The 14,442-nt window shown below is 50.6% G+C and overlaps 1 protein-coding gene across 4 annotated transcripts in view; it reads right to left on the bottom strand.

The window, feature by feature from the left end:
• ZBTB16 (zinc finger and BTB domain containing 16) overlaps positions 1-14,442 on the bottom strand; it is a 182,518-nt gene that overhangs the window by 74,996 nt on the left and 93,080 nt on the right. The gene's annotated exons all lie outside the window — the stretch shown is intronic.

The following is a 14,442-nucleotide window of genomic DNA, read 5'->3' as shown; positions in this document are numbered from 1 at the left end:
GCCTGTACCTGTCCTCCTTCATCCTAAACTCCAGAGCATCTGACTCTGGACCCCAAATCTCCATCCATGCAGAACTGGCCCAGCAGGGCTCTCCCAGATGTGCCAAGTTGTTCCCATCAGGCCCCAACAAAGGGACCACGAGATCTGGGCCATTCGGGCTGAAAGCCCTGATGGATAGCAGCCTCCTGAAAGATCTGGTCTCTGGGCCTCTGTCTGTCCTGGGCTCATGTCGAGGAAGGAATAAAATGAGGAAGACTCCGGCAAATCAAAAGTTTCAGCGAGTTCTCTCCTTACCTGGAGTTACCTTGTTACTGAAAACGACTACAGCCTTGCATAATTACGCCAGCAAAATGCTCACTGCCGCTGCCAAGGAGCTCCCAGAGCTCAATTAGCTAGTAATCGCCAGCGAGAGAGCTGCCGAGACTTAATCCAACTACCCCAGAAGACTTCTCATCCCGACTACCTAATGAAAAGTTTAGAACTTGCTTTGATTTTTTTCTTTTTCCTGGCAAGTGAAAGAATTCCAATCAAAACGGGATGGTTGGGGGAACGAGGAGGGAGCGTGTTAACTAATATGGAAAAGTCTGGAAGAGACGTCTCTGTCAGGTCGAATCCTAGAGAAGGTCCAACTAAGGGAATGCCTCCCTACAGAAGCACCAACCCTCTCCCAGTGGCTTCCCACCTATGGGCAGAGCTGCCGCCACCTTCACAAAAGGCACACACGGGGCTTCAGCTGCGTGGTCTGAGAAGGTGGGCTGCAGCCCTGGGTGCCTCAGCCTAAGACAGACCCCCACCTCCACTCTGTTCCTCCATTTCCCTCCAGGATGACAAAGTCTCTGTCCTCAGCCTCACCAAGGCACAGCCCTCTAAGCTACGTGTGCTCAACCCGGGCTTCGTGGAACCCTGGACACTCACAGCATATTTTGCAGTTCATTAAGTCTTGTATGAGAAGTACAATACTCCGATCTGCATTTAATTTTAAACCGCACTTTCACGTTTGCATTTGTTTCTGTGGCTACCTCAAATTGGAGGGACCCCCTGCAGGGTCAGCTTTTAATTTTTAATGCAGCGTTTCTCAACCTGCAAGCCAAGGAGGGTCATAACATCCTTAGAAGTCTGAGGATTCTTGAGGAGGAGAACCTGGGCCCTAGGCCCCTTCAAGATTGCTGTGGGCGGAGGAGGAGGAAGAGGGAAGGGAAACCTGTCTAGCTGGTTCCAGCTTACAGAGGTTCTTGCTTCCTCTTGACCGGAAAAGCAAGTCTCTTTCCCACCATGAAGCTCCATCTGGACATACTGGCAGGAAAGAGCCATCACTGAAGCCGTTCCTCATCACCCTGGTCCTTGGGAGATTCACTCTCCTGTCAACTTTGCAACACTCACCCTTTCCCCCTTGTAGGGACAGTGAGCACACTCAGCCCTGCATGCAACGTTCCCTTTCTGGGGCTCACGTCATCTTCTCAGCCAGAACGACACCCCCCCTGCAGGTAAGGACCCTGGCTGCAGCCCCTCTGGCCATCCTGCTCGGCTTTGCATGCCACTGGCCCTCAGCTCGTAACTGCTAACTGATGAATTCATTCATGAATGATTTCTCCTCAAAAGAGGCCACATGTAGTGACCCAGAATAGTCATCAACGCTTCTCTGCTGCCCAACCTTCACCATCTGGTTCCCATTTGGTTGATGTTTCAGTCCCCAGAGAAGGCTTCCAGTATCCCCAGCGCGTGCCTGGGGAAGATGAGGTGGTTGGAGAACAGGCGTAACCAGCCTCATGCCAAGTGGCCCAGCCTCACTGGACAGACTCTGAAAGGTCAGGGAGGCGGCAATCTTCCTGATGTGTTACACTCCAAGTCACTGGAAGTCTAAGGAGCTAGTGACAACCCAAGCAGCCACAGCTCCCATGGTTCTGGGATGCAGTATTGGTCAGCTGCCCCTTTCACTCCTGACTCACCATCACAGAGGGCCTCCCCGCAGGAGCACAGCACCCAGCTGGGTCACCATGCAGGAGGGACCCCAGGCAGCATTCTAGTCCTAACCCTCCTCTCTGCATGGGGTGTGGTGGGGACTAGGGGGAATGATACAACCAAGCTCTCGTCTGGCTGCGAGAGTCACATACTCATCCACAGACCCTCCAGCAATGCTCCAGAACCACTCTACCCCCAGCCCTACAAGGTGATGAGGAGAAGTAATGGCCACAAGGGCAGCCACATGTGGCACAAGCAGAGCAAGAAGAAGCCAGTAAGTGACACATCTGTTCTTGGTGGCCTAGGTGCAAAACCCTGAACAGTAGACAATTACTGGGTCACCCACCCCACCCCCAGGACCCCTGGGGACAGGGCCTGCCCTGCTCTCCTTGTCTCAGCTCCCAAGTCTCTGAGACGTTGGGTATCTCTACACACAGAGAAGCAAGCATTTGGGCCAGGTGCAGCAGAAAAGCAGCCGTGTGGGGCCAGAGAGCCCTGGCCACAAATCCAGCTTTGCCATGTCCTGGCTGTCTGACCTGACACGAGTTATTTCACCTCTTCAAGCCTTAGTGGCCTCACCTGCAAAATGGAATCAGCATACCTACCTTCCAAGGTCAATGTAAGACTGAGTTCAGACAGGCAGAGCGCCAAGCACCATGCCTGGAACACAGCAGGCATCCAACAAACGTACGTGCCTTTCTCTCCTTCCCTTCTCCCTACCGTCCATCCTGAGCCATTCATTTATTCAACAGATATTTATTGAGAGCCTGCTGTGTGTTAGGCTGTGAGGATGCAACGGAGCACGCTACCAATAAGGTCCTGCCTCCGTTCCTCGTCTTCTCCTCCAGACTGCTGACCCCAGGGCTGGAAGGAAGCAGGGGAGTGTTTTGGCACTAGTCCCTACCAGGCGCCTAGCCACACACTCACCTACTCACCCATTAGTTTATTCAAAAAACCACTGAGTTATAACCACCACGCAGGTTATTCTGCTAGGTGGTATGGGGGATGCGGAAATAAATCACATGTTCTGAAGAAGCTTAGAGTCTAGTAGGCGAAAAAGGACAAGCAAATAAATAGCTATGACACAACGAAGGTGACAGGTGCCATAAGAGGGGGTAGATAAATGGCTAGGCGCAATCAGATCGGGGGGCAGCCTCTTGTCCTGCCCAGACAGACGCATCCTATGGCTGAGCCGGCTGACTTTAAAAAGAGAAGAAAAAAAGGAACACTGGCCAGGCTGGCACCGTTCCTAGCACGGGAAACAGGCAGGATCTATTTAAAACGACTAAGGCAGGTTAGAGCCTTTTCTGGCAATTCCCAAAACTCATGCTTCCTTGAGCTGACTGGGTAGCTGGACAGAAGCAATCCTGTCAAAATCCTGCAGATCTTTTAAAAAATCATTTAGCTGTGGCGGGGGTGATAATAGAACCTTGCCATTCAAAGGGAGGGTCCACACTGGGTGGAGGGGGGCGCTGGTGGAGGAGAGGAGGAGGGGATTGGGAGTAAAGGGGAACGCCCCCCAAATATGGATCAGGGCAACTGGCAAAGGAAATTTACGCATTGTAGTTGCTTTACTACCTAATTAATTCAGTAATTTCAAAAACAATTTTATTTATGTTCCATTTACCACATCAAAAGTAAAAAAAAAAATCCTACTGATGCTAAAATAATACCTCAAGGCATCTATTTTTAATCAGTTAAAAAAGGGGTGGGGGGAGGGAAAAAAAAAAAGCAGCCCCGGTTTCTATACAATCTCTCCCGGGCAGACCACCAACCCTCAGAGAGAGAGAGAGAGAGAACACAGCCAAACCCTCTCTGAGAGCCTTCCTGGCTGCTGAAAACCGAGCTTGTCAAAAAAAACAAATCCATAATGGCCTGAGGCTCCTCTCCAATCTATTTTCTGCTCAGCTGGTTTTAAATGAAGTTATTATGAGTCATTAAAACACCCGCAAGCCAGTGGAAGTCAGCCAATTACAATTTTAAATTTAGCCTGTTCTCTGCCCCAATCTCTTGTTTTCTTCCTTTGCCCACAGAACGCTCGCTGCTGCTGTTATTTCTTCCCTCCCTTCCTTTCCCCAAAGTGGAAGAGACAGTTATGAAAATGCAGAGTATTGCACGGCACGCAGAATCATTCATAGGAAACTCAAATTCTTAAATTACAAACTGCAAATCTTCAGCCCCCTCCAAAGTCAACCCACATCCCACCTCGGCCCAATGGATTCCTCGGAAACTCCAGACTGGGTCCTACAGGTCAGGGGGCTATTTTTAAACCGAAAAGGTTCATCAGTGGGGTCCTGTTGAGAAACATTCCCATCCATCACACAAAATCAACGTGTTCGAGGTTGAATGCAAGGGGGGTGGCACAGCACCAACGTCTGAGAATTAATAACAATGAAGCTGAAATTCAGAGGTAAGGCAGGCTTTGCAATCAAGCACGAATGTCGGTGGAAGTCACTAGATATGATGAGCTCATTTAGTTTTTAAATCTGCAAGGTAATGGTCTGTGAGGGGCCATTACAGCAATGGAACAATTTTGAGTATTTCATGTAAACGCTTCTCCTCGATCTTTTTTCTCACACGTGCACACGCAAACACATACACGCACAGACACAGCCGCCCCTCATTTCTGGGGACATAACCACAGCTTTTCCACACCTTCCAAGGAGTACAGTAGCATCTTTCCCAAAGAACTGTCCAATCCTACCTCCTCCATTGACCCTAATTACTGAGGAGTCTGGAAGCGCTGCAGAACAGACCCTAAGACATTTACATACACTTCTCATCACCTCTAGGACCCCTCACTCTCATGGTTCCTCTCTGAGACACACACACACACACAATCCCCATGAGAGGACCAAGGTTCTGCCCAGGAAGAGGAGAACCAAAGCCAGATGGAGCACCCAGGAAAGGGGTGGATATCATGGTGTTTCACTGAGTCACTGACAGTCAGTGTGGAGACTAGGATGCTACCATGTTTTTCGATCCACTTGGTGGCTCTGGGTGAGGTGGGACTTAGGGTCTCTCCTTACCAACTAGCCTTGTTGAGAAGAGAGTATGAAATAAAAAGAGGACTCCAGGTCCATTGTGACCAGTGGCAGCTTACCAAAAGTAGATGATCTGTTCCAACCCTTATAGAATGCAGATCCAAGGCCTGTGGACATGGCTGCCCCATGTTCTGAGGGTCCCCAGAGCTGAGCAGATGTTGCCATCCTATCCTTATTCTTGAATCTCCCCACTCAGTTGCTCCAACTGTGGGGCCCTCAACCGTCAGCTCCTCACGGTGGTTCACGGGGGCCTGTCCTCCCTAAAGCTAATCAAGCTGAAGCTTTGGGCGCCCTCCCTTGCACTGGCCCATTCCCTGGGAGGGGCTCCAACACTGGATATTCATAATCTTTTCCAAGAGAAGACACCCAAAATTGTGAAACAACATGACATCCACCCCGCTCTGGGTGCTCCATCTGCCTAGGCCTGTGGCTCTGGTTCTCCTCTTCCTAGGGCAGAGCAGTGGTCCTCTCATGGAGTCCTCTCAAGTCTCAAGTGCCACCAAGCCCAGATCTGCCCCAGAAATACAAACACTTTAGTAACAGGGTATTATTCACTTATTCAACAAAAACTTATCAAAAAGCCTTCTATGTTCTAGGCACTCTGCCAGGCCACGGGTATGTGAGGAAGCACAAACTACAAGGTGCCAGGCGGGCTCTGCACTGAGTTCCGTGGTACAGACCTGTGCAGGCACAGTGTCGGCAAGGTGTGCTTTTTAGTAGCAAAGTCCAGGAAGACCTTGAAAATCTTAACCCTGCTCTTCCACTTGCCCATGCTCAGCTCAACTTAAGAAAACATCCAGGGACCCAGGAAAAGCAGAAGCCAAGCAAGAGAACCCCACTCTGGTCCTCAAGTGGCCAGGGACAGGACCACACAAGGTTCCAGGTGCTGGGAGTACTCTCGGAGCACTTGCTTAGAGTCCTCCCCAGGCCTTACGGCCAACACGGCATTTTGTTCCCCATCCCAACCACCACCCAACTTCTAAGCTAAGAAACTTTGATGGGTGGGTGAGAGAGAGAAGACCAACCAAGACAGATGGAGACAAAGAGAGATGAAGACCAAAGAAGGAAGACAGAAAACACACAGGAGCATCAAGAAAAGGCTGAGGCCAACACAGACATAAGGACAGGGACAAAGAGATGAAGGGAGACAAAAGGAGACTGGGAAAAAATAGAAGGAGAGGAGAAAAGCAAAGCTGGAAATCAACACCCGCCAGCACAGCAAGCTCAGTAGAGAGCGCCGAGAAGGACAGCTTGAAGAGTATGGCACGTGGGTGTAGTGGAATCTGGTCCCTTGGGCACAGCCTTGGATCCTGGGACCCAGGCACAGCCTGGTTAGAGGGCTAGGGCATGAGGACTAAGGAGGAAAGGAAGCAATGGAGAACCACATAAATAGAGGACCACCTAAAAATCCTGGTGGGGTGCATGTGTGGGGAGCAAAAGGGAGGTGAAAAGGCCCTGGAAATAAGAAAATTGCCTTTGGGTGGATCCCACACACATCCTACCTTATAGCCCCATTATCCATTCATCCTCAGACAAAAACAAGGGCCAGCAAAGCAGCCCAGAACTTAGGAAGGATGGAAGGAGCAAAGCAGAGGAAGGGAGAGAAGGAGAATAAACAGCAGACAGACAGGATGTCCCAGCATCCATCTCTCTAGGGCCATTCGTTTCCTGATAGGAACGTCATCATCTAGCTCGACAAAATCATATGGTGGTAGGAAAGGGGGCGTGTGGAGGAGAAAGCATCCTATTTTGGGAGAGAAAAATCAGACAGAGACAGAGAGAGAGAGAGACAGACAGAGAGAGAGACAGACAGAGAGAGTGAGAAGGTTATTACATAATTTCCACTTTCTTCCCTCCACCCTTAAAGTAATGTTCTATCTGACAGGCTCCTCTCTGAGGGGGGAAAAATGACAAATCCAATCCCAAATTCAACAGCCTGTGTTCTGTTCGGAGAGCACACAGTGTACTGTACAGCCCATAAAACTCCAAACAGCCTCCAGACACTGCCGCAATCGTCCTCCATCAAAACACTTTGTCTTGCATACAAAAATAAGATACAGCGCTGCATGGAATACACAATCAGCCCATTACAGTACAGGGAGACTGCTACTTAGCAACCAGGGGGCTCTGAAGCCTCGATGCTCTACAGGAAGCAAAATCTGTCGAGCCTGTTGGGCAAATGATAAACATTAGCAGTATTAAAAAACACAAAAGCCATGTAAATGGATAGACATAATGCGGAAACGAATTTATAGAATAAATTGGGATGGGGGACTGGAGTGCAGGGGGAAGGCTGGGATCCAGAGGGATAGATGAGACGAACTTTCCAAACCCCTGCTAAGGCACCATATGGAGGTAGAGACGTGTGTATTTGGGGGGAGGGATATGCGAACCCCCTCTTCACACGGGGCTGGAGGTGAAGGGGCGGGAGAGAAGTGAAGAAAACACTGTTTAATACAATGACCTGCCGTGAACTTTCCGAACTTCGTCTGTTCAACTGGCTGACGTGAAGCCTTCGGGGCCGGGGAGACCCAGGCACGCACATCCAGCAGCACTGAGGGGCACAGATGTGGGGTTCTATCTGCCCTGAGGCCAGCATGGCACACAGCGCCATCCCAGGACCTGTCACTGACTGTCAACAAAATCCCTAGCCAAAAAAGAAAGTTAAAATAAAAACAAAAACAAAACAAAACCCAGACAACAAAACCCAAAACACCCCATCTGGGCTGGAAAAATCAGTATATTTCATCAGGTAAAGGGGAAAAATACTCTGGCTGTGAATCAGCAGCAGGGTTTCGGATCCCAGCCAAAACAGGAGCTAAAAAGCAAAACCATATTCTTCTGGTCTCAGTTTAGGCTCCGGAGGCAGAAAACGAGAAGGGGTGGGGGTGGGGGGGGCCGCGAGGAAAGGGGGAGGAGAGGGGAAGAAATGTATTTTTCATCAGCCAGTGTATAATTTATAAACAGCATTAAACAGTTTTTGTTTTCTTTTTCCTCTCTCCCGTGTATGGGCTTGGACAGCAGTCAAGCCTGCATTAATTTCTGCTTTGGGTACAGTGTGTTCTTGGAGGCACATCTGCGAGCGATCATAAACTCTCTGGAATGCTGGCAGAACATCCAGACCTGCCGCAGGCCAGTGACGACACCACTCTGGGAAAAAGTTCGGGAAGCAGGCCAAATTCAGGGTAGGGAGGGAGAGAGAGAGAAGCATGTTCAAGAGAGAGCCGGGCAAAGTGGCTTCTCTTGGTTCCTTCCTCTTTCCGCACCCCCCTCGCCCACAAGGACCAAAGGGAAGGCAGCGGGGCTCCAAGCCATGCTCATCGGATCTTCTCTGTGCTGTGCTATTAACCCAAACCCTCCACCGTGCCCACCTCTGAAGGCACGCTGAGAGAGTTAAAGGGCTCAGGCAGTTTCTTCTTGGTCCTCTCCTGGTTTTGCCCTGATGGCAGAAAGCTAACCATAAGAAGGGAGCACTGACGTTCATTGGGGGGCGGGCAGGGAGAGAATGAACTGACCATGGGTTCAGACCTGCCTGGATAACTCCCAGTCTCCTGCTTTCAGCAGACACCTAATCTGGGAAGAGACGAGGGAGACGGAGGCTGCAAGGTCAGGAGAAGCTGCAGGTCCTGGAAGCTGTCTTTCAATCAGAAGAGGCCTCTCCCATCATCGGCGTGGGGACCAGCTCAGATCCTTGCCTTGCAGTCACGGGGAATTTTCCAGCTACCTTGCTGCCCCCACCTTCTCTATCTTTGGGAAGAAGAACCCTGAATCCCAAAGCCAAGTGTTTCAAAAAGAAAAAAAAAGCAACAAGTACAATCCACAGATCTTCGACCTCTCATAATTTTTTTTCTTCCATCTCATCAGAACAGGGGAAAGCATGAGAGAAGCAATCTGGTTTCTGGCCCCAACCTCTCCAGCCCTTTTCCCTGCCAGACAGAGGACCCAAGCAGGCCCCGAACAATATGCCCCAGCCACCCCATGCTGTGGCTGGAATCGGAAAATCTATCAGCCATACACCATCTTCTGTCCTGGTGGCTCTAACTCTAGGGTGGAGTCCGGTGTCAGCAGAGGTTTCTCAACAGCCATGGCTCCCAGTGCTCAGAGAAGGGCAAGGGAGAGTGAGTGCAGGGGACTGGCCCCCTAGCAGGACCTGACTCGCAAAGAAAGGCTGAGTGCCCCTCACAAGGGCAAGAGGCACAGGCCTCTCTACACTCCAGCCACACCCCAAGATCGTCACTCAGGCTATTTCTCCATGGGTCTTATAAATCCTATATTCCAACCTCATGTACATCAAAAAACCCAACAGGCCTTTCTATTCCAGAGAAAAAAAGTGTCACTCCCTTATTCAATCCTTCAGTGGCTTTTCAGTGCTGTAGGTAAAATGCAGATCATTTTGCTACTGAAGGCCCTCCACAGTCCTGCCCCATCCCTCCCTTCTAAACTCTGCCCTCCCCAACCCGCCCCCCCCACGCAGCCCCCACACCCTGGTTACACTGCACATCACCATAGGTGTCTTGGGCTTCCTCCTCACCAGTTCCTAGCAAAATTCATTCTCACCCTCCATGTAAGTTCTACCATCCTCTAGAAGGAACACCCTCCTCCTGAATTCCTACTAGACTCTTTCTTGGCACTTTGCACACAGTGCTTTCTTTTATCATTGCTTCACAGTCAAACGTCTCTCCTGCTAGACTAGAGCTCCTTGAGGACAGGAATGCTGTGCATTCTGCAGTTTTCAGCGCACGGAGCCTGCCACAGAATTAGTGCTTAGGAAATGTCTGCTGGCTTCAAAAATGAATGACACTCCCAGAATAGGAGCAGGCCACCGAAACAGGCAAACCACTGAATAGTACGCAGCCAAGTCAAAAATAGGGGCAAGCAGTTCTGGGTGTGCTCACTTCTAATCCACCAGTATATGAAGCCAAGCTGCGGGAAACACTACCTAATGGGAAACCTTACACGAGCAAATCACAGAACCAACTGAGTCACCGCCCGAGGCTACGGTCTCTGCATGGACATCCCAGAGCTAGGGATCACCTCTTAAGGGAGAACAAGGAGCAGCAAACAGCACAGCACAGAGGTCTGGTCTGTAGATGCTTCAGGGCCCCATCACCACACGGGATGGGGCAGCAAAGGATGGAGAGGGAGACTGCCGCGTGATCCCGGGCTGCAGAGGGGCTGGGATTCCTCCCTTGCTCACTGCCACCATCTTCCACCCAAGGTCCACGCTCCAGAAGGAAGAGCTCTGCAAAGCATCCAAGGGGTCACTCTTTCACCCCAAGCCTCTTTCCCCATACTCAAACCCACCTGCTCCCCAAAACCACCTCCGAGAATGCAGGGCCTGGCCAGATCAATGTCATTAGTTAATGAGTTAGGCTATTGTTTGTTAATTTAAATGTATTCTTATCATCAGGTATATCTCATAAACACTTGATTAGTTAATACATTCAAACTGAAATAAAAACTTCAATTAAACGGAACATTCACTACTACCCTTTAGAGTCTTAAAAAGGAAAAAAAGAGAGAAAGAGAAAGAGAAAGAAATAACTGTCTTTAAGAAGGGCCTCCTACAGGGCAAACTTCTAATTAAACAAATTGTCAATTTCAACACAATGAAAACTGATTTAGGAGCGTAAATTTAGTATTCTAGTCACTGAAAATAAGACCTCATATTGTCGATCTCCTACAGGCTGATTTCCTCGGATAGGGACATGCAGAGGAGAGAGGAAGACAACGAGAAAGGAGGAAAAAGAAAGAGAGAGGGAGAGAAGGAAAAACAAGAGACAGAGTGTTTCACCCTTTCATCAATAATGTCTCCGCAGAATTCCATGTGGCCTGTTTTCAAGCATCAGAGAAACTCTTCCCTCGCCTGCTCCTTCACCCCACCCCTACCAGATTAGAAAAAAAAATTAATCGTGTATGATGACAAACTTGGCTCAGCACTCACTGTACACACTGTACCCACAAGGCTGGCTCCCAGCCAGGCCTGGCCCAGCGCCAGAACTACAATAACAAACACAGGCCATGCTCGCCAAGAGGGGGTGGGGGCCGCTAGCACGCAGAGGGAGCGAGCAAGGAACTGAGCGCCTGAGCACCGTTCAGCTCCGCTGAGCAGGAGAAAACAGCAGGAATGTGCCTGTGCAAGGGCAGCAACAAATTCAGGGGAAGCCAGGAGCACCGTGACCCTGACCCAGATCCCAGACTCTCTTCTCCATGGCCTGCTCCGGTTTAACAAATGGTCCCCAGGGTTCTGGAGCAACTATTGTTCTCCTAGGCTCTGCACTGCTGCTCCAACCACTGGTGATGTTCTGTAAAGTGGGTCTGCACTACAGACACTGAGAGGCCATTCTTGCTGTCGGCTTCCTGCACGGAGCTTTCAGAACAGGGCAGCAAGGAAAGCTCCTGCTAACTAATTAAAGGCCTCTTCTAAAACATCACACAGTTCTGTTCTCAGGCAACTTGGGGAGCAGTCAGAAGGTGTACAACCTGACTTCTGTGACTGGAATCTGAGAGAAGACCCGGCACCACCAGTCCAGCCCTCCAACCCCAACTCCCTGACAAGGCCAGGGCCCTTCAGAGGCCCCGGAGCCTTCACTGTGTAACAGGTGCAGGGGCAAACAATCTAGGAAGTGGTCTGGCCTCCCTAAGCTCTTGCTGTCATTTTAATTTCAAGACCTCCCAGCATAGGGGTGAGAGATATGCAGGACAATAGAAAGAAAAAACAGAGACTAGAAATGTCAGAGTGGAAACAACCTGTGAGCTATCTGCAAGGGTGAATTAAAGCATGATTAGGGCCCATCATAGGTCCCCCATCACCAAATCCTCCTTCACAAGGGCTTTGGCAAGTGAATTTTAGAGGGACAGATCGTTTGCAAAATCAGGCTTGAGGCACAGAGAAGAAAACCCAGGAAAACAGGACTCAGCTCCCAAAGCTGCTGGGGCATCCCTATGAGACTGTGGGACTTTAAAGGGGTATCTCAGTGAGGACAGGCATGCGCGTCCCCAGGGAACTGCTGGCTCCTCAGGGGTGAGGCAGAGTCACTCATGGTATCTGGAGTGCGGGCTCCAGGCCCACCTGAAAGGGTGTAAGCAGCTTCTCCCCTTTCTGTCTCTCCCACCGGCCCCACCAACACTGCTGAAGTGTGTTTCACAGCAGAACCAGCAGTTAATTCAGACTTGGACAATACGGGCCAGAGGGCTCCTGGCTGCCCCCACCCCCTACCCGCCCCGCCGCCGTACACCCCTGGGACACAGTCTAAACAGTTCCCAGTGCAGGAGAGAGTGGTGGGAGACTGGACATTCCCTGAGCTGCCCATGGGCCTCCCAGGCTGCACTCATTCATTCAACCACTATCTATAGGCTCCAATGTGCTGGGCATAATGGGGACAGGCCCTGTCCCCAAGTAGCTTCCAGTCCATTAGAGGAACAGAGGGAAAGGAAGATTACACCCCCCGAGAGCCTATCACAGGTCAGGCATGGCGCTAAGTGTCAGGTGTGAGCCTCTCAACTGCTCTGAGGCAGGGTGAAGTACTCCCATCTCACAGCTGAGGATCCGGAGGTCCAGAGGGTTCCCATTTCTTGCCCAAGGTCACACGGTCAGGAGATAGGTGCCCAAATTCCTAACCCTGGCTCCCAAGTAGGGGTCATCAGGCAAATCCATGAACAACCATAACAAAAGAAGAACGACTGTGCCCAAGGATACTTCAGATAAAGAAATATGGCCACCCAGAAGGAGGCCTGATTGCTTCCGGCTAGAGGTGGGGAAAGCTGAGGATGGCACTGCAGAAGGGACCTTGAAGATCTGGGAAGACTGGGAAGGGTTATTTCAAGCAGAGGGAATGGGTAAAGGAAACCCCAGAGCTCGGAAAGCACAGAGAGCAAACCAACAAGTAGACGAGTCCACTGGACTCAAGGAAAAAGTATGGAGAAGGGACGCTCACTGGGCTGAGCGACAGAGGGGGCGAGGAAGATTTAACCACAGGCTGAGAAGTGTATTACCCACACAGAAGTGTCCAACTCCACATAGATGGAGACCACACAGGGGCCTGGAGCAGGGAGCAAATGAGACGGAAGAGCCACACTCTGCTCTTGGGAGGGGTGGCCACCTGGTTGGCAGACGGCTCATGAAACCCCACACTGTACCCTAAACAGCATTTAAAGCTAAAGGGAAGCAAGGAGATACAAGGGGCAAGTTACAAAAATAGAACAAATAGAGACATGAGTACCAAGCAGAGGCTGAAGGCAGGAACGCCTGGACTCAGGACTCCAGGCCAAGGTGGGACAAGTGGGTGGGACGAGAACGGTTCAGCGGAGCCAGGTGTGGGGTGGGGAAGGCCCACTCGAAGAAGGAATGGAACACACAGAGTGGACACGCCAACATAGACTGCCACGTGGTCTAGCCCAATCCCTGGATCTGGAAGAGGGAAGAAAGAGAGGCAAGGAGCTAGGGTACCTCAGGAAGGGCCATAAAGGCCAGGGAGAGACAACATCCAAGGCATGGTTGAGCCGCACAGGCTCTGCAGCAAGGCTGTGGCGAGCTGAAGCATAAAAAGCTACCAAATAGCATTTACACAACTGTGCAGGTGATGCAAGAAGCAGGGAGAGACTGCAAACAGCCAGCCAGACGGAAAGCTCTGGAGTACGGTGATGGGAGCACACCACAGGGTGACAGCTTCAGGACTAGGGAAAAGAGAGGAACGGGCAAGCAGAAACAATCAACATTTATTAAATATCAACTGTATGCCAGAGAATGGACTACAGATGCCTTTAACATGTATTGTGTAACCTAACACTAAAGAAAAAAAAAAACTGATACGAGCTAGCAACACCTACACTTTACAGATGCAGAAACTCGGGTTCAGAACGCAAATCTGCCCAGGGTCACACAGTTAGCACCTATCACAGACAAGATCTGAACCTTCATCTGCCAGCCCCAAAGCCCATGCTCATTTCACAAATGCCAAACTGCCCAGAAGGCCAGATGCGGGAGGCAACAGGGGGAAGGAACCAGCAGGCGCTGACAGCTGACGATATGAGGGGAGAGCAATACCGAATAAGAGGACAGCCCTCCCCTCTCCCTAAAACGTGACTCCAAGGGTGAAAGGCAAGGGAATTAGAGGGAATACAGCACTGGCCCTGGCAGGGAAGTGTGGAGGCCGCCACAACTAAAGCCAGGGGAGCCCTTGGCTTCAAAGCAGCAACATCAGACCTGCTGTATCCTTCCCTCCACCAAGGACACGAAGCACGCTGGGTGCCAGTGCTTCTTCCCTTTCCACGCCTCATGGGGCAGAGCAGCTTTGCCCAAACATGAGCTGCACAGTCGACCCCACTAGAATTGGATAAAATTAACTTGCAAAAGACAGCACGCTGTAACTAGCTTTGTGTTCCAACCTTTCTATACCTATTTAATTAAAGGCTCCTGTATAATGTGAACCCGATAGTC

Source organism: Equus caballus, chromosome 7, assembly GCF_041296265.1.
Source record: "Equus caballus isolate H_3958 breed thoroughbred chromosome 7, TB-T2T, whole genome shotgun sequence".
Lineage (NCBI taxonomy): Eukaryota > Metazoa > Chordata > Mammalia > Perissodactyla > Equidae > Equus > Equus caballus.
Note: the sequence above shows the minus strand (reverse complement) of the source record. Positions and strands in the feature narration are given on the sequence as shown.